This window comes from Oncorhynchus masou, chromosome 12 (genome assembly GCF_036934945.1).
Source record: "Oncorhynchus masou masou isolate Uvic2021 chromosome 12, UVic_Omas_1.1, whole genome shotgun sequence".
Classification (NCBI taxonomy): Eukaryota; Metazoa; Chordata; class Actinopteri; order Salmoniformes; family Salmonidae; genus Oncorhynchus; species Oncorhynchus masou.
This window is the reverse complement of record NC_088223.1, coordinates 27,609,513-27,630,313: the sequence shown is the minus strand read 5'-3', so window position 1 is coordinate 27,630,313 and position 20,801 is coordinate 27,609,513. Positions and strand designations below refer to the sequence as shown.

Here is a 20,801-nt window from a genome sequence, read left to right as displayed (position 1 = left end):
CAATGCTTTAAGAAGTTAAGAAAAATAGGTGTTAAGTAAAAAAATAGGGGGAAAAAGTAACAAATAATTAAACAGCAGCAGTAAAATAACAATAGCGAGACTACATATATGGGGTACTGGTACAGAGTCAATGTGCAGGGGCACTGGTTAGTATAGGTAATTGAGGTAATATATACATGTAGGTCGAGTTAATGTGTCTCATTAGTCTACTGTGGATTCATCACCTTCCTCCATTTACACTGGTCTGAAAACATAGGACAAGTGAAATCATTATGGTCTTGTCTACCCAGTATTTTCTGTCATTATTCCAGCTCTTTCACATCAGTGCAGCTGAAGGAAAGGAGATGATGTGACTTGGAGAGGATGTTACATTAGTCTATAGAGACACAACCACAGTTCTTTTCCTCCAGGGCCAACTTCCTGCTCGGCTGGATGGATCACATGCCACTCACTTACACCATCAACACAGCACATCTTTGGATACCCTTCAAACACCTATATGGGCAACATGAGAGAAGTACCATTGCGTGCATGAACGCACACATTACACACACACACACACACACACACACACACACACACACAACACTGTAGTTGACCCATGCATTTATGGGAAGTAAACCTAGCTACTTCTATCTCGGGTGAACTCTTGCCCAATACAGAAATACAGTAGCACTAGAATAGATGTTGAGATAGAGAGCTAGGTGTAAAGGATGGATGTTGAGATAGAGAGCTAGGTGTAAAGGATGGATGTTGAGATAGAGAGCTAGGTGTAAAGGATGGATGTTGAGATAGAGAGCTAGGTGTAAAGGATGGATGTTGAGATAGAGAGCTAGGTGTAAAGGATGGATGTTGAGATAGAGAGCTAGGTGTAAAGGATGGATGTTGAGATAGAGAGCTAGGTGTAAAGGATGGATGTTGAGATAGAGAGCTAGTTGTCAGAAATCCCAAGCAAGTGAGTTTAACTGAAATGTTAAACAGTGCAGATCAAAAAGTCATAATATTACATTTATTGTGTTTATTTATTCATTTAGAAATGTGTGCAGAAGGATAAAATACCTTTGAGATTGACTGAAGGTTTTGAAATGTTCTGGGTAGGTTAACAATATATCCATCTAAAAATAAACATTGCCCGTATCTCAGCACAGTGGCGAGAGAGAAAGAGAAGCTCGGCCAACAGACCATGTCCATTTACAATGCAGTACATTTTAGTCATTTCACCGGATACTATTTTTAGTTGTTGAATTTTTACCCCTTTTTCGTGGTATCCAATTGTTGTAGTAGCTACTATCTTGTTTCATCGCTACAACTCCCGTACGGGCTCGGGAGAGACGAAGGTTGAAAGTCATGCATCCTCCGATACACAACCCAACCAGCCGCACTGCTTCTTAACACAGAGCACATCCAACCCGGAAGCCAGCCGCACCAATGTGCCGGAGGAAACACCGTGTACCTGGCAACCTTGGTTAGCGCGCACTGCGCCCGTCCCGCCACAGGAGTCGCTGGTGCGCGATGAGACAAGGATATCCCTACCAACCAAGCCCTCCCTAACCCGGACGACGCTAGGCCAATTGTGCGTCGCCCCACGGACCTCCCGGACGCGGCCGGTTACGACAGAGCCTGGGCGCGAATCCAGAGTCTCTGATGGCACAGCTGGAGCTGCAGTACAGCGCCCTTAACCACTGCGCCACCCGGGAGGCTTCACCAGATACTATTAGCCAGAACAATATGAAATAAGTGCTGAATAACTGCCCACAAATGGTAATCTTGGGAAAACAAAGAAATGTGTACAACTGAATACTTTGTACATGTTGATGTACAACCCAAGACCCCTACCCATCCCTTTACCCACGCAGTAAAAGCTTTAGACAATATGAAATGGGTTTGGGACTGAGGTGGAAACAAACTGAATCAGATTAAATGGTGCACTAGGTGGATGTTAGCTGCAGTAAATACACATACGTAGTGAGTCAAGACTTATTTGAGTTCTAAGCACCAGAGAAAATAAATGACACGCACGTAGCTAAGCCTCCAGTTGTATAAATTGTGTGGTATCTGCCTTCGGGGTAATTATTTAGTTATTAGTGCAAAATGTCATCATGCATCATGACGTTAAATGAATGTAATGAATTAAATACATGTCTGTATTCTCAGAGCCTTCATAACCATCTCTTGTGCCCCTTATCTAACATGGCCCTTCGATAACATACTTCAAGCTTTATCGCACAAAACATTACACAAGGAGAAGAATATGGCCCTGATCATCATCATCATCATCATCCAACTGCGGAGGAACCATAATAAAGGAACAGGCACAATAAAGGCCACCAGATGGTGTTTTCAATAAAAAACTATATCAGCCAAATAGTTTTTTATTGAAAACACCATCTGGTGGCCTTTATTGTGCAAATAATCCTCTGGACTGCACTTTACATTACATTAAGATGGAGCTGAACCACTAGGGGAAAAACACACCGTCATATATATATATATATATATATATATATATATATATATGTGTGTGTATGTGTGTGTGTATGTGTATGTATGTGTGTGTGTTGGACCAAAGCACCACAATCGCCTCATGCAGTATACAGAGACAAACCCTGCTGTGTGTTCTGAAAGAGTACAACTTGAACGTTTCAGTTGTGGTTAACAGAATTCCACCAGACTGTCGATCACAGCCACACATTGCTCTAAAGATGGATACTAAGTTAATTCAACTGTAATAAAGTTGTCATTCTTGAGCTCATTCATTTTAATAATATGACTAAATCCTCCACATCCGACCTAAATAATGCTGAAAATATTTGAATTTGGAGACGCCCTTTCTAGACGCCCTAAACTAGGCCTGCATCCATATTGGCCCTAAACTAGGCCTGCATCCATATTGGCCCTAAACTAGGCCTGCATCCGTATTGGCCCTAAACTAGGCCTGCATCCATATTGGCCCTAAACTAGGCCTGCATCCATATTGGCCCTAAACTAGGCCTGCATCCATATTGGCCCTAAACTAGGCCTGCATCCATATTGGCCCTAATAAACTAGGCTTGCATGTGTGTGTGTGTGTTAACCAAACACACCAGGGGGTGAATTCTACTCAGTGAGATTAATCGTTCAAACTTTAGAACATACGTTGCAGATAGAAATGTACGTAGAAATGTAATGACTAGAGCTGGCACAGTACCGAATCCCTATTCTACATGGTAGATTATCATGTCTGTTGAAGACATTTCTATCTAAGCGTTCTGTAATGTCCCCGAAGAGGCCCCATATGGTTCCTCCTTCCTAGAAAGCATAAACCAAATACTGATTTAAACACATGCACACATAGACACGCACACACACACAGAGGCTGGTAGGAGGAGCTATAGGAGGACGGCTCATTGTAATGGCTGGAATGGAATTAATGGAACAGTATCAAACACATCCAACATATGGAAACCACGTTTGATTCGGTTCCACTTATTCTGATATAGTGATATTGGGGAGATCGATTGGCTTATTACTCTCTTGTCTTATGGTCTTAAATCAGCATTTATTGATCTGAACTTAGTTCAACTGATTGCTGACCCCACTTGTTTCAATATAAAGAATCCTGCTAAATCAACTCCGATCTCATACTTAAAAATAGCCCTCATAAATACAGAACTAGTGGTGTCTTTGAAACGGACAGTGATCACTGTCCCATAGTCTGTGTCAGGAACACAAAGTTGCATAAAACGAAACCACGCCTTATCACTTAGAGAAACTTTAAACCCTTCCATGAGCAACGATCCTTAATGACCTTTGCCATTCCAATTTTCCCTTGAACCATTCACTAGTATGTTTATCTATGTATCTGATAAACATGCTCCAATGAAGAGATTAAGAATTAAAGATAGAGTCAACCCATGGTTCATGCCAGATCTTGCTGAGTTAAATCAGCTAAGGAACAAAGCTTGGTCTGAAGCAAGACAGACACATTGGTAGCACTGCTGACTGGCTGACCTTCAGACAACTTAGAAACAAATGTACTGCTTCTATAAAAAGGGCTAAGTCAATCTATTTCATTAATTCCCTTTCTGACCTTCGTGACGATCCAGCTATGCTTTGGAAGGCTATTAAATTGCTAAAAAGATGCAGCAACACAGACAAAATCGAAATAACGGACACCTTTAAACAATATTGTATTGCATCAGACCATTCATTTGAAAGGGGACTATGAAAGGACAGTTCATGACACAGGCTCATCTCTGATTATCACTTATTCTATACACATTGTTTTGCCTCATTCTCTACGAGAGAATTCTTTGCCATGCTAGTCAAAATATGCCATACACTGTCCTATACTGCGTCTGCTAAATGACTTAAATGTTAAATGTTAAATGTTAATTCAAATGTTAATCACAGACTCGCCTGCTACTGTAAATGGAGACCCACTGGTCTCTCTTCGGCAAGTCACTACAAAGGAAGTTCTGGGCGCTCTCTTAGATGTTGATGTTAAATAGTCCACTGGGGCAGACATGCTTGACCCGTGTCTTCTACAGCTTGCTGCAACTCTGATCGTGGAGCCCTTGGCACATATTTCATTAATCCATTCTCTTGAGTATTAGTACGAAGGTGTGGAAGTCGTCCCTTGTTCTCCCGCTCCAGGCAGGCTCAGGGGCAAGCAGAGTAGGCAGCCAGGCTCAGGGGCAGGCAGAGTAGTCAGTCAGGCAGGCTCAGGGGCAGGCAGAGTAGTCAGGCAGGCAGGCTCAGGGGCAGGCAGAGTAGTCAGTCAGGCAGGCTCAGGGGCAGGCAGAGTAGTCAGGCAGGCAGGCCAGGGGCAGGCAGAGTAGTCAGGCAGGCAGGCTCAGGGGCAGGCAGAGTAGTCAGGCAGGCAGGCAGGCTCAGGGGCAGGCAGAGTAGTCAGGCAGTCAGGCTCGGAGTCAGGACAGGTAAGGGTCAAAACCAGGAGGGCGAGAAAAGAGAGACTGGAAAAAGCAGGAGCTGAGATACAAACCGGCTGGTTGACTTAAACAAACAAGACGAACTGGCAACAGACAAACAGAGAACACAGGTAACACAGGGGACAATAAGGAAGATGGGTGACACCTGGGAGGGGAGTGGCGACAATCACAAAGAAAGGTGAAACAGATCAGGGTGTGTCACTGTCAAGTGGATGGATTATCTTGGCAAAGGATAAATGGTCACTAACAGGGATGTAAAATTTGAGAGGAATAAGCTTTTTGTACGTATGGAAAATGTCAGCGATTTTTTTATTTCAGTTCATGAAACATGGGATCAACACTTTACATGTTGCATTTATATTTTTGTTCAGTATACATGCACACAGCAACCTCTGTTAAAACCTCTAGATTCAGTCTACCACTCAGCCTTGCGTTTTTCACTGGTGATAATTTCCGTGCACATCATTGTCTCTTATATAGTTCTGTTGGCTGGGAATCTTTGACTACCAGAAGGGCCCAACATGGGCTATTATTTGTATATAAAGCACCTCTCCAGAAACTCTGAAACTACCTCACTTCTAAATTTGAAGTCTCGTATCTATAAGATTCACTCTCAAGACTGGTTGGTTCTAGAGGTCTCCTCTGAGTTAGGGGAGACTGGTTTCAGTTACTATACCCCTCTGTCCTGGAATTATTTATTTATTTAACCTTTATTTAACTAAGCAAGTCAGTTAAGAAGACATTCTTTCTTACAATGAGAGCCTAGGAACAGTGGGTTAACTGCCTTGTTCATTGGCAGGATAACAGATTTTTACCTTGTCAGCTCGGGGATTCGATCCAGCAACCTTTCAGTTACTGGCTCAACACTCTAACCACTAGGCTACCTGCCAGAATGACATACAGGTCACTCAAACTTATTTGGTCCCAAAAGGTTAATTTACTTGTTTTGATTGATTGCACTTGTTTTGATTTGATTGTATATATTGTTTCTACTGGCATTTTGAATGTAACGTAATTTATTTTAAATGTTGTAAGTGCAATTTTGTAGTTATCATGCTTGAATTGTTGTTCACATTGCTTGAACTGTTGTTCTCAGGGAACCATTTGAAATGAGACCCTGGTCTCAATGACTTCCCCTGGTTAAACAAAGGTTAATAATACAAACATGATTCCATTCCAGCCATTACAACGAGCCTGTCCTCCAACAGCTCCTTCCACCAGCCTCCTCTGACACACACACACACGCACACACACACGCGCACGCGCACACACGCACACACACACACACATATATATATATATGCATCCCTGTTTTTGAATGTTTGTGTGTGTGCTGTTTAGCTGAGGCCTGGGAGATGGGCTGAAGTGTAGCTGACGGCTCTCTGTATTGGCAGAGCAGACCCTGGCATGCTATGAGACGCTGTGTGTGTGTGAAGTGTTGGACGCTGGCTCGCTGTCTGACAAAAGGCCATTCTTACCAGAGGGAGGGAGAGAGGCATAGAGAGAGGGAGGGATTGGAGGAGTCTGCCGAGTTCCCCCAGACAGAATCCCGAAAGAACGAGAACCAAACATCAGATTCTGGTGTCTGAGCGATTAACACTATCAGTCTCTTAATCGATCATAACAGTGGTAAAATGTTTTCTATTCAAATACGTCCAAAGAGGTTTGCGGTGCTATAATCAAAAATAATGTCCATGTATAGGCCTAATGCTCGACAACGAGTTAAAGCACATCTGTGGAGGCTGCTGAAGGGATGACGGCTCATAATAATGGCTGAAATGGAGTCAATGGAATGTTATCAAACACGTGGTTTCTATGTGGTGGATACCATGCCACTGACTCCATTCCAGCCATTATTATGAGCCGTCCTCCCATCAGCAGGCTCCACTGAAGCACATACATGAACAAATAAATGTACTACCAAACAAGTAGTGGGCCGCTGAAAGCCTACAAGTACTGGCACCTCACACTTTCTACTGTGAGTACTGGCACGAAAAGCAACTTGTATTAAGACATTGCATCGAGCCTTAGCCTTATATGAAGAAACAAACAGTGACACTCTGGATGTACACATACGCAGTGGCACACGAGGTACACACACGACGTACACACGAGGTACACATGAGGTACACAAGATGTACACACGAGGTACACACAAGGTACACAAGACGTACACACGAGGTACACACGAGGTACACACAAGGTACACACAAGGTACACAAGACGTACACACGAGGTACACACACACAAGGTACACAAGACGTACACACGAGGTACACACGAGGTACACACACGAGGTACACACAAGGTACACACGAGGTACACACAAGGTACACACACGAGGTACACACAAGGTACACAAGACGTACACACGAGGTACACACAAGGTACACACAAGGTACACAAGACGTACACACGAGGTACACACAAGGTACACAAGACGTACACACGAGGTACACACAAGGTACACAAGACGTACACACGAGGTACACACACGAGGTACACAAGAGGTACACACGAGGTACACACACGACGTACACACGAGGTACACACGTGGTACACACACACACATGCAGAAGCAGAGGGTTGAAGATCCCAGAGATGCTTTATGACTCCCTTAACCTCCCACAATAACTTTTCCACTTCTTACCCCCCTTCTTTTTCACTAGGGCCTCTCAGCCTCTCTCTCACTCTCAGCTTCTTTCTCTCCATTTCCCCCTCTCATTCTCCGATGACTCATTTCTCTGTGTGTAATGTCTGATCAAATCTAGTTATTAAAGCGGGCGAGGTCTTTTTGCCGTTACTGTAGCTCTGAGCAATTAGGCCTTTCTGGTCTGTTCAGTTTCGGCTAGATTATTAGAAAATAACCACGGTTTTCGACTTCGGTTTTGATTATTGTTTTAAACATTAATTGCACAATGCAATGTGTAGGTTGAATGCTGTGACAACAGATGTAAAATATATTTTAAAAAGACCCATGATGGTAGTGACTGCCCATTACTGCTTATCACTTATTAACCATAATTTATTCACATTACTTTGCTTTAATAAAATACAGTGCATTCAGGAAGTATTCAGACCACTTGACTTCTTCCACATTTGGTGACTTTACAGCCTTATTCTAAAATGGATTAAATGGTTCTTGTTTATTCATCAATCTACACACAATACACCATAATAGCAAAGCAAAAACTGGTTTTTAGATTTTTTTGCAAATCTATACAAACTAAAAAACTGAAAATATCACATATTTACATAAGTATTCAGACCCTTTACTCAGTACTTTGTTGAAGAACCTTTGGCAGCGATTACAGCCTTGAGTCTTCTTGGGTATGACACTACAAGCAGGTATATCTCACTGGTCACCCCCAAAACCAATTCCTCCTTTGGTCACCTTTCCTTCCAGTTCTCTGCTGCTAATGACTGGAACAAACTGCAAAAATCACTGAAGCTGGAGACTCACATCTCCCTCACTAGCTTTAAGCACCAGCTATCAGAGCAGCTTACAGATCACTGCACCTGTACATAGCCCATCTGTAAACAGCCCATCTATCTACCTCATCCCCATACTGTATTTATTTATCTTGCTCCTTTGCACCTCAGTATCTCTACTTGCACATTCATCTTCTGCACATCTACCATTCCAGTGTTTAATTGCCATATTGTAATTACTTCACCACCATGGCCTATTTATTGCCTTAACTCCCTTATCTTACCTCATTTGCACTCACCCTATATAGACCTTTTCCCCTTTTTTTCTACTTTATTATTGACTGTATGTTTTGTTTATTCCATATTTAACTCTGTGTTGTTGTATGTGTCAAATTGCTATGCTTTATCTTGGCCAGGTTGCAGTTGCAAATGAGAACTTGTTTTCAGCTAGCCTACCTGGCTAAATAAAGGTGAAATAAAAAATGTAAACAAGCTTGGCACACCTGAATTTGGGGTGTTTCTCCCAATCTTCTCTGCAGATCATCTCAAGCTCTGTCAGGTTGAATGGGGAGCGTTGCTGCACAGCTATTTTTAGGTCTCTTCAGAGATGTTCGATCAGGTTCAAGTCCGGGCTCTCGCTGGGCCAATCAAGGACATTCAGAGACTTGTCCCGAAGCCACTCCTGCATTGTCTTGGCTGTGTGCTTAGGGTCATTGTCCTATTGGAAGGTGAACCTTCGTCTCAGTCTGAGGTCCTGAGCACTCTGGAGCAGGTTTTCACCAAGGATCTCTCTGTACTTTGCTCTGTTCATTCTTCCCTCCATCCTGACTAGTCTCCCAGTGCCTGCCACTAAAAACATCCCTACAGCATGATGCTGCCACCACCATGCTTCATGGTAGGGATGGTGCCAGGTTTCCTCCAGACATGGTGGTTGGCATTCAGGCCAAAGAGTTCAATCTTGGTTTTATCAGACCAGAGCATCTTTTTTCTCATGGTCTGAGAGTCATTAGGTGCCTTTTGGAAAACTCCAAGCGAGCTGTCATGTGCATTTCACTGAGGAGTGACTTCTGTCTGGCCACTCTACCATAAAGGCCTGAATGGTGGAGTGCTGCAGAGATGGTTGTCCTTCTGGAAGGTTCTCTCATCTCCAAAGAGGAACTCTGTAGCTGTCAGTGACCATCAGGTTCTTGGGCATCTCTCTGACCAAGGCCCTTCTACCCCATTTAATAATGATGGAGGCCACTGTGTTATTGGGGACCTTCAATGCTACCTTCCCCAGGTCTGTGCCTCAACACAATCCTGTCTCTGAGGTTTACGGACAATTCCTTCTACCTCATGGCTTAGTTTTTGCTCTGACATCCACTGTCTGGAGGACTGTCAGAGTGACCATTGGGTTCTTGGTCACCTCCCTGACCAAGGTCCTTCTCCCCTGGTTCCTTATATAGACATGTGTGTGCATTTCCAAATCATGTCCAATCAATTGAATTTACCACAGGTGGACTCCAATCAAGTTGTAGAAACAAAGATGATCAATGGAAACAGGATGCACCGGAGCTCAATTTCAAATCTTATAGCAAAGGGTCTGAATACTTATGCAAAAAAAAAAATGTTAAAAAAAATCAGATTTTGCTTAATCATTATTGGGTATTGTGTGTAGATTCATGAGGAAAGAATGTAATCCATCGTAGAATAAGGCTGTGGGGCCTCCCGGGTGGCGCAGTGGTCTAGGTTCGAACCCAGGCTCTGTCGCAGCCGACCGCAACCGGGAGGTCCATGGAGTGACGCACAATTGGCCTAGCGTCGTCTGGGCTAGGAAGGGTTTGGCCGGTAGGGATATCCTTGTCTCATCGCGCACTTAGCGACTCCTGTGGCGGGCCCGGCGCAGTGCACGCAAACCAGGTCGCCAGGTGCACAGTGTTTCCTCTGACACATTGGTGCGGCTGGCTTCCGAGTTGAATGCGCGCTGTGTTAAGAAGCAGTGCGGCTTGGTTGGGTTTGTGTTTCGGGGGACACATGGATTTCGACCTTCGTCTCTCCCAAGCCTGTACGGTAGTTGTAGCAATGAGACAAGATAGTAACTACTAACAATTGGATAAAACAATTGGATACTGGGGAGAAAAGGGGGTAAAATAAAAGGCTATAATGTAACAAAATATGGAACAATTCAAGACGTCTGAATACTTTCTGAAATCACTGTATTTTTGTTGTTGGGTATATTACATTTGTGTTATTTGATGAGTATTAATTCATTGCCAGCAGCATACCACCCTACATACCACTGTTGGCTTGCTTCTGAAGCTAAGCAGGGTTGGTCCTGGTCAGTTCCTGGATGGGAGACCAGATGCTGTTGGAAGTGGTGTTGGAGGGCCAGTAGGAGGCACTCCTAAAAAATAAATATCCCAATGCCCCAGGGCAGTGACTGGGGACACTGCCCTGTGTAGGGTGCTGTCTTTTGGATGTCCTGGCTCCCTGAGGTCATTAAAGATCCCATGGCACGTATTGTAAGAGTAGGGGTGTTAACCCTGGTGTCCTGGCTAAATTCCCAATCTGGTCCTCAAACCATCATGGTCACCTAATAATCCCCAGTTTACAATTGGCTCATTCATCCCCTGTAACTATTCCCCAGGTTGTTGCTGCAAATGAGAACGTGTTCTCAGTCAACTTACCTGGTAAAATAATGGATAGAATATAAATAAATGCTATCTCATCTCTATAAAGCTGATGCCTATAATGACTGACAAAAGCACTATTTTAGTAGTTCTTCAAAGTAAATAAGGCATACTTTTATGACATCGCAAAGCAACTACCCTCTCGATCGCGCACTCTCTCCGTGTCTGCCCCAGACGAAGCTAACATAGAAGGTGTAAAAGAAACTCCCAGACAAGTAACGCGCAATGGATTTTGGTCATTATAGTTAATTACCACGTTTTCTGCACTAAACCAGAGAGGAAGAGGCAAAGCCAGAGGGTCTTCTCCAGCGAGTGGCGTTTTTTTCGGGCTTGATCTGATTTATCTCTAGAGAAACTGTGCAATGTGCGCATTTGATCTCCCAGGAAGAAAACAATGAACAAAATGGAATTCAAATCATTTAAACAGACATCGGTCAATTAGTTATTTAAAAACAGAAAAATAACAGTACACCCCATGACAAAATTATAGAATTGCAAGAAATAAGAGCGGTGTGAACAGTTAATGTCATGAACAGTGCGAGTGAACACGTTTTGGAAACCCTGCAGTAGAGTACTGCACAACGCAGGAAGGAAAGGGGAGAAAGCAAACTCAAGGAAACAACTTGTTTATTTGTTTTGTTGACTCCATTAGTTCAGTGCCACGTAGCCAATCCTCTTCTAGTGGCAGTAATCACATCTCTCTGTCTGTCTGTCGCACAAGTTAATTGAACTGCTTAAACACTTTTCGGGAAGCTCATAAAAGAACTGCATTTATTTTGGGTAACAGACATATACAACAAATGTGCAATGTGGACCCAGAGGATATCACTTATAAGTATTAATTAAAACGCTTGTTTCCAAAGTGGTCCTCGATGGCAAAAACAATAACACATATAATGTTTAAAAGAGAAGACAAAATTACAAACCATAAATACATTCATTTATATTGACACCCTAAAAAGTGTCACTATTCATTGCACTTTTCCCTAACCTTAAAAATCCACCATATTCATTTCACATTAAAGAAATCTATTCATTGCACATCATACCTATCATTCAAATATACACTCCTGACCAGCAGTATGGGGCACAAGGGCAGTAAATGAGCTAATGTTAATATTTCATGAAGTATTGTTTACATTGTATTATACTTTTAGTCTGAAACAGCTCACATTTCATCCTTGGTACTGTGAGTGAGTGAGTGAGTGAGTGAGTGAGTGAGTGAGTGAGAGATCTGCCCAATGCATTCTGATCAACTATAATTTCCCTGTGTTTCCATGGTGATTGAGTTATATTTGAGGTTGACTCAATGATTCAGAGGAGAGCTTGGCATTCATCTCTCATTCTCCTACATCTGATGCACAGCACTTAAAAACACACCAGGCTTCAAAGTTCTTCATCAAGCCAAAAATTGAATAAAATAGAACAGGAATATAATATATCGATTTGCGTTATTTGAAAGTCCATTTGCCAGAATACAATGATTTTGTAATTCTGTAAAGAGATTGAAATTAGTATTTTTAGCTGTCAAATGTCACATCCAAGTTCCTCCATATGAACTGAATATACTACTGTAGATAAAGACTATAAATATGCACACTTATCTGCACAACAAATGTAGAATGTTTTCTTCAAAGACCCTCATGTATCTACAGTTAGGATTCAACCCCATATTACTCCGTATCTAAAAGAGTTCCCTACTGTGCATTCTGTATATAATCTCTGGCTAGAAGACCATGTACTAAAGCTGTCATTTCTTCTTGAGATTGACGACCAGATTGTCTTGTAGCCCACACACAAGCTTGCACGCACGATTCACACCCAGCTTGTCATATAGCATACTAAACAACAAATACATGTGATTAAAAGCAGAACTCATATTTCAAGACATGGTACAGTATATGAGCAGGGTTGGGGAGTAATGGATATGCAATCCATTACATGTAAGGGATTACAGAAACGGTAACTGTAATCTGTTACGTTACCAGCAAAAATATTGTAATCAGATTACTTTTAAATTCAGAAAGGATGTTTGCGAGAGAAAAAAATCGGACACTTTTCTCAAAGACATTCGAATCAGCATTGAAAAAAGGCGCATCTTTAACTTTGTTCCACCTGAGCAAGTCCAGTTCTCTGCTGCCAATGACTGGAACGAATTGCAAAAATCGCTGAAGTTGGAGACATATCTCCCTCACTAACTTTAAGCGTCAGCTGTCAGAGCAGCTTACCTTATCGCTGCAGCTGTACACAGCCCTTCTGTAAATAGCCAACTACCTACCCCATCCCCATATTGTTTTTATATACTTTTTTTGCACACCAGTATTTCTACTTGCACATCATCATCTGCTCATCTATCACCCCGTTATTAATTTGGTCAATTGTAATTACTTCGCTACTATGGCCTATTTATTGCCTTACCTTCTTACTCCATTTGCACACACTGTGTATAGATGTTTTCTATTGTTATTGACTGTACTTTTGTTTATCCCATGTGTAACTATGTGTTGTTGTTTTTTTTTTGTCGCACTGCTTTGCTTTATCTTGGCCAAGTCACAGTTGTAAATGAGAACTGGCCTACCTTTTTAAATAAAGGTGAAATAAAAATAATAATAAAGTCTTACCACAAGTCAGAGACCACCATGATGACACACCAAATGTGTTTGATGGATCGCGGGAAAAGAGCAGGGACAGGCTTTTGTAGGCTACAGTCCAAGCCATGTCTTCCAATGGTGTGACTGCTGTCGGCATCCAAAGATGATCCAACTTGAATAAACACTTGGATGTAAGGATACAGATATGATTGATATCTACATAATGCATTGATGTGAATCACCCTGCTACGCTCTCATTTACCTATTTACGCCCTACGGATTGTAGCCGATGTGGATGGCTGTTCACAAATCTAAATGTGTATTTAAACCAAATAATGGTTGAATTCAAGAAGTTTAAGCTGCCTATCAATAATTGTTTTGGACAGCCAGTGAAAAATGTGCTCCTGCAACAGCTGCATAATGCAGATCCCAGCCTATGGAATGAAAGTGAGGCTTTTATTGCTCAATCTAATACATGCTGGGAAAAAAATCCATAGGCCTAATGGACACATGTTCAAACTTGCACACTTTGAATAGACTTAACGGGGGAAGTCTGTTGTTGCCACATCCATTTTGGAATGATAAATTATATATACAGTACCAGTCAAAAGTTTGGACACAAAAGGGTTTCCTTTATTTTACTGTTTTCAACATTGTAGAATACTAGTGAAGACATCAGATCTATGAAATAACACATATGGAATTATGCAGTTACCAAAAAAGTGTTAAACAAATTAAAATAAATGTTATATTTGAGATTCTTCAAAGTAGCCACCCCTTGCCTTGATGACAGCTTCTACAGCTGGCAGACAGACCGGTCATGAGGAGGCTGCTACAGCGGGCAGACAGACAGGGCATGACGAGGCTGCTTCAGCGGGCAGACAGACAGGTCATGTATAGGCTGCTACAGCGGGCAGACAGACAGGTCATGTATAGGCTGCTACAGCGGGCAGACAGACAGGTCATGTGGAGGCTGCTACAGAGGGCAGACCGGCAGGTCATGTGGAGGCTGCTACAGCGGGCAGACAGACAGGTCATGTGGAGGCTGCTTCAGCGGGCAGACAGACAGGTCATGTGGAGGCTGCTTCAGCGGGCAGACAGACAGGTCATGTGGAGGCTGCTACAGCGGGCAGACAGACAGGTCATGTGGAGGCTGCTACAGCGGGCAGACAGACAGGTCATGTGGAGGCTGCTTCAGCGGGCAGACAGACAGGTCATGTGGAGGCTGCTTCAGCGGGCAGACAGACAGGTCATGTGGAGGCTGCTACAGCGGGCAGACAGACAGGTCATGTGGAGGCTGCTACAGCGGGCAGACAGACAGGTCATGTGGAGGCTGCTACAGCGGGCAGACAGACAGGTCATGTGGAGGCAGCTACAGCGGGCAGACAGACAGGTCATGTGGAGGCTGCTACAGCGGGCAGACAGACAGGTCATGTGGAGGCTGCTACAGCGGGCAGACAGACAGGTCATGTGGAGGCTGCTACAGCGGGCAGACAGACAGGTCATGAGGAGGCTGCTACAGCGGGCAGACAGACAGGTCATGTGGAGGCTGCTACAGCGGGCAGACAGACAGGTCATGAGGAGGCTGCTACAGCGGGCAGACCGGCAGGTCATGTGGAGGCAGCTACAGCCGCAGATCGGCAAGTCATGTGGAGGCAGCTACAGCGGGCAGAGAGACAGGTCATGTGGAGGCTGCTACAGCGGGCAGACAGACAGGTCTGAAGGACAGAATGTGTTTCTGGGAAACAGATGAATGCCAGTACATGTATATTGTTCTTTATATGTAGTCAGTGCTAGAGAGGGTCAATACAAACCCGTCACAGAATGAATGGGCAACAATGAGTTGAGAAGAAATACATTACACTACAACTGTAATCCGGAATGAACCGTGTAGCTAATACAGTACTTCTAACTATAGCTTATAACTGGCCTCAGCAGTGGGCGATAAACAGAACAGGGTAGTGTATTCATCCACTTGTGGCATGACAGTCATCTACTGTAATTATATTTACTGAGGTGCACCAAAGGACGAATAGCAGAGGAAAAAAGCTTCCCCTAAGGAGAGAGCGCAGATAGAGGGGGGAAGCAGATCTTATTGAAGAAAGAAAAGAGGGATGGAGGAATGAATAACTGCAGCAAGCCAGACAGAACCACTTGATCTGTAAGCTTGTGTGTGTGGATGTGTGTAGCACTAAGCTCCTGAACTGACCCACAGAGAGAGATAGAGAGTACCGAGGGAGAGGGAGAACCAGTCATGTGTGGAGAACACACAGCATTGGAACACTAGATCAAATGAACAGCGCAGAATCGTCTAAAATGCATGAATCCATTTGGCTCCCCGGGCCCCGCCCCCTCGGTCTCTCTCTTCTTTCCTCACTCCCTGCATCCCTCCACCGTGCCAGTCTGAGTGCAGGTCAGATGAGGACTGCTATCAGCGCGCTCACAGAAACAGCTCTCAGCTCTGCTTTGTAACACACTTTTTTTTCTAGTTTTCATCCACATGCACACAACATCAGGGACTGAATGACAGAGGAAAAAAAGAGGGGGGAAATCATTTGCAAACCCACTGCAGTAGAGAATGGGGAGAAGAGAGGGAAGGGGTGGGGGAGAAGAGAGGGAAGGGGTGGGGGAGAAGAGAGGGAAGGGGTGGGGGAGAAGAGAGGGAAGGGGAGGGGGAGAAGAGAGGGAAGGGGAGGGGGAGAAGAGAGGGAAGGGGTGGGGGAGAAGAGAGGGAAGGGGAGGGGGAGAAGAGAGGGAAGGGGTGGGGGAGAAGAGAGGGAATGGGAGGGGGAGAAGAGAGGGAAGGGGAGGGGGAGAAGAGAGGGAAGGGGAGGGGGAGAAGAGAGGGAAGGGGGTGGGGGAGAAGAGAGGGAAGGGGAGGGGGAGAAGAGAGGGAAGGGGTGGGGGAGAAGAGAGGGAAGGGGAGGGGGAGAAGAGAGGGAAGGGGTGGGGGAGAAGAGAGGGAAGGGGTGGGGGAGAAGAGAGGGGGGGGGTGGGGGAGAAGAGAGGGAAGGGGTGGGGGGAGAAGAGAGGGAAGGGGTGGGGGAGAAGAGAGGGAAGGGGTGGGGGAGAAGAGAGGGAAGGGGAGGGGGAGAAGAGAGGGAAGGGGTGGGGGAGAAGAGAGGGAAGGGGAGGGGGAGAAGAGAGGGAAGGGGTGGGGGAGAAGAGAGGGAAGGGGTGGGGGAGAAGAGAGGGAAGGGGTGGGGGAGAAGAGAGGGAAGGGGTGGGGGAGAAGAGAACGAGGGAGGAGAGGAAGGGGCAGGAGGTGGGAGGAGGAGAGGAGGGGGAAGGAGAGGTGAGGTGAGGGCGGTGTGAGTGGGGTAGTTTGGTGTGAGAGCAGCACAGATATAGACAGCATCAGAGAGTACAATGTCCGACTGCCACTGTCCTCCCTCGTTCCCTCCCTCCCTCCCATCTCATCAAAAGTGTGCACCCGCCCCACTATGACAGAGCACCAAAATCACCACAGTGCATGCTGGGTAAAGGCGAGGGTAAATCAGGACAAACGCAGGGACTAAGGATACTGCGGTAAAAAAAAGAAGATAGATAAAGATGGTAAATGAAGAGAAAGGAGGGGAGGAGGAGAGAAGAGGAAGTTGTGAAACGAAATCTGCTAGTTTCAGAGAGTTTAGGCATCTTACATGGCATCCTGTTCCTGTGTCTGATGCAAGTTTGTGAAAACACGTATTGTTACATTTATTGCCATCGCATCAAGTCATTGTTTCAGGGTTGAGCAAACGAAAATAAACATGTATTTCCGTGAAGACGTACCAACTAAACTGGTAACCACTTCCACACAACAAGGGCTTTTTTAAGCATGTGTGTTTCAGCTGGAGGCAGCAAGGGGATGTTGATTGTAACGAATCACATGGTTCTGATTGCACTGTAAGGGGCTTGTCACATCATGAGAGACCAATCAGCATCATCTTGGTTAAACAAAGAATAAAGGATTAACAAAATATAATATATAGTGCATTTGGAATGTATTCAAATCCCTTGACTTATTCCACATTGAGTAATGTTAGTCTTATTCAAATGTATTTTTTTTAATATCCTCAATCTACACACAATAATAACAATGCAAAAACAGTTTTTTAGAAGAAAAAAAATATATATCACATTTACATCAGTATTCAGACCCTTTACTCAGTACTTTGTTGAAGCACCTTTGGCAGCGATTACAGCCTTGAGTCTTCTTGGGTATGACGCTACAAGCTAGGCACATCTGTATTTGGGGAGTTTCTCCCATTCTTCTCTACAGATCATCTCAAGCTCTGTCAGGTTGGATGGGGAGCGTCACTGCAGAGCTATTTTTAGGTCTCTCCAGAGATGTTTGATCGGGTTCAAGTATAGGCTCTGGCTGGGCCACTCAAGGACATTCAGAGACTTGTCCCGAAGCCACTCCTGCGTTGTCTTGGCTGTGTGCATTGTTCTGTTAGGACTGGGGCAAAGGTTCATCTTCTGAGAATTCTGGAGCAGGATTCCAACAGTGATCTCTGTACTTTGCTCTAATCATCTTTCCTTCCATCGTAACTAGTCTCCCAGTGCCTGCCACTGAAAAACATCCCCACAGCATGATTCTGCCACCACCATGCTTCACCATAAGGATGGTGCCAGGTTTGGCATTTAGGCCAAAGAGTTCAATCTTGGTTTCATCAGACCAGAGAATCTTGTTTCTCATGGTCTGAGAGTCCTTTACGTGCCTTTTGGCAAACTCCAAGTGGGCTGTCATGTGCCTTTTACTGAAGAGTGGCTTCTGTCTGGCCACTCTACCACAAAGGCCTGATTGGTGGAATGCTACAGAGATGGTTGTCCTTCTCAAAGTTTCTCCCATCTCCAGAGAAACTGGTCTGTCAGAGTGACCATTGGGTTCTTGGTCACCTCCCTGACCAAGGCCCTTCTCCCCCGATTGCTTATATAGACAGGTGTGTGCGTTTCCAAATCAGGTCCAATCAATTTAATTTACCACAGGTGGATTCCAATCAAGTTGTAGAAACATCTCAAGGATGATCAATGGAAAAAGGATGCACCTGAGCTCAATTTCGAGTCTCGTAGCAAAGGGTCTGGATACTTATGTGAATAAGGAATTTCAGTTTATCATTTTTTTAAATGTCTAAAAACCTGTTGTCATTATAGGCTATTGTTGGTAGATTGATGTGGATTTGTATTTATTTAATAAAACTGGACTTCTTAAGACTAGTTGAGTATCTGGAACATCAGCATTTTTGGGTTCGATTACAGGCTCAAAATGGCAAGAAACAAAGAACTGTCTTCTGAAACTCGAAGGCTCTTCTATGCGAGAAATTGCCAAGAAACTGAAGATCTCGTACAATGCTGTGTACTACTCCCTTCACAGAACAGCGCAAAATGGCTCTAACCAAAATAGAAAGAGTAGTGGGAGGCCCCGGTGCACAATTGAGCAAGAGGACAAGTACATTAGAGTGTCTAGTTTGAGAAACAGACACCTCGCAAGTCCTCAACTGGCAGCTTCATTAAATAGTACCCGCGAATCACAAGTCTCAACATCAACAGTGAAGAGGCAACTCCGGGATGCTGCGGGTACTACGCAAAAAAAGCAAAGCAGACCTCACGCTTTTCAAGCAACTTTTTTCAAATCATCATTAGTCGTATCATGTAGCCTTACAATGTATTAAAAATCAAAACATATGGCCCAATGTTTGTAGAACAAGTTACATTATTAACTTTACATTGAGCTTATTGGAGTAGCTATTTTTGTTAACCGCTCAACACAGAATAGCCGCATGTGCGCACTCCCTCAAATAATTTGGAGAAAATATTTGTTCAATTGTATTCTTCATACTAGAAAATAATGCCATGGAATTATAAGCAAATCTTGTCTGCTAAATAAACTAGTGTAGCAGAGAGCCAAATGGCATAGCCAGATCAGTACCTAACATCAGGACAACTCAGAGTATGCTATTCTGTTCTTATGAAATAGACTAAAAAATTTTCACATCATGTTTCTTCAGACCTGTCTAAAATATATAATGGATTTATGGTGAAGGTGTAGGCTATATTACATGGATTTATTAGACTTTTTAAAGATGTGTGGAAGCCAGGAGACGCGAAATGTATTAATGTTAATTAACTGTCAATTACCATGAGGCCGACAGTTATTTGCTTGACAATCACTGGCTGACAACATTTTGTGACCGCCACAGCCCTAAGTGGGACTATCATTTGTTTTTCAACAGGACAATGACCCGAAACAAACCTCCGGGCTGTGTAAGGGCTATTTGACCAAGAAGGAGAGTGATGGAGTGCTGCATCAGATGACCTGGCCTCCACAATCACCTGACCTCATCCCAATTGAGATGGTTTGGGATGAGTTGGACCACAGAGTGAAGGAAAAGCAGCCAACAAGTGAGAGAGAGAGAGCGAGAGCGAGAGCGAGAGAGAGGATTGAGAGAAAGGGAAGCGAGAGATAGATGGATAGAGAGAGAGGGAGAGAGTGCAAGAAAAAGACCGTGGCTAGTGTTTGTTTCTTGGCAGAGCCACAGGAAGCAGTCTGAATCCTGAGTCCACACACTGTGGCATTCCAGCCAGGCCATGCCATTCACCAAACACCACAACAAAGTAGAGACAGAAAAACAAACATTGTGAAAATGAATAAATAAACTTTTGTACAATTAACTTGCTGAAGTCAGACCCATGACACTTTCACACATACTGTACTCAGTATTAACAGTCCAGCAGAGACGAAAAAAGAGAGAAAGAGAACGTTTCTACACTACTCTGGCTCCATGCTTTAAGTTCTGTGTTCCTCCCACCCCCTACATCCTCCTCCGAATGGTCTCCTCTGTTGTCCCAGAGGTCTCCAGGAGAATGTGATAGGTTGCCAATCTGCAAATAGGTCAGCAATAAGGGCCCAAAGATTTTCTCTAAACTCCTCCTCCAAATGGTCTGTCCCAGCAGTGCCGGTGCCAAAACCTGGATACCACATTGGCCGAGCCCTAGCTAGCTAGGAAACCTGCCAAACCTTGTCACAGTCACAGCTTGCCTAGCTCTACAGTAAGTACCAAGCACACTCCTTTTGACAGCTACACAGAATTGAATTTCACTACCAACGTGAGAAAAGTTGGACAAAGAATATATCAAACTCTGCCAGATGTCCAACCAGGAAGATAGAAAACTAAAACTCAAACAATGTGATGTCA

The 20,801-nt window shown here is 44.0% G+C and overlaps 1 protein-coding gene across 7 annotated transcripts in view; it reads right to left on the bottom strand.

Moving 5' to 3' along the window:
* Window positions 1-20,801, bottom strand: part of LOC135549790 (thyroid hormone receptor beta-like) — a 125,099-nt gene that overhangs the window by 49,198 nt on the left and 55,100 nt on the right. The window contains exon 1 of one of the 7 annotated variants that reach the window (XM_064980089.1): window positions 13,654-13,817. The exons of the other annotated variants lie outside the window; for them this stretch is intronic. The gene's annotated coding sequence lies outside the window, so the exon portion shown is untranslated. Of the gene's footprint in view, window positions 1-13,653; window positions 13,818-20,801 lie in introns of those variants that run through there. 7 annotated transcript variants of the gene reach the window in all.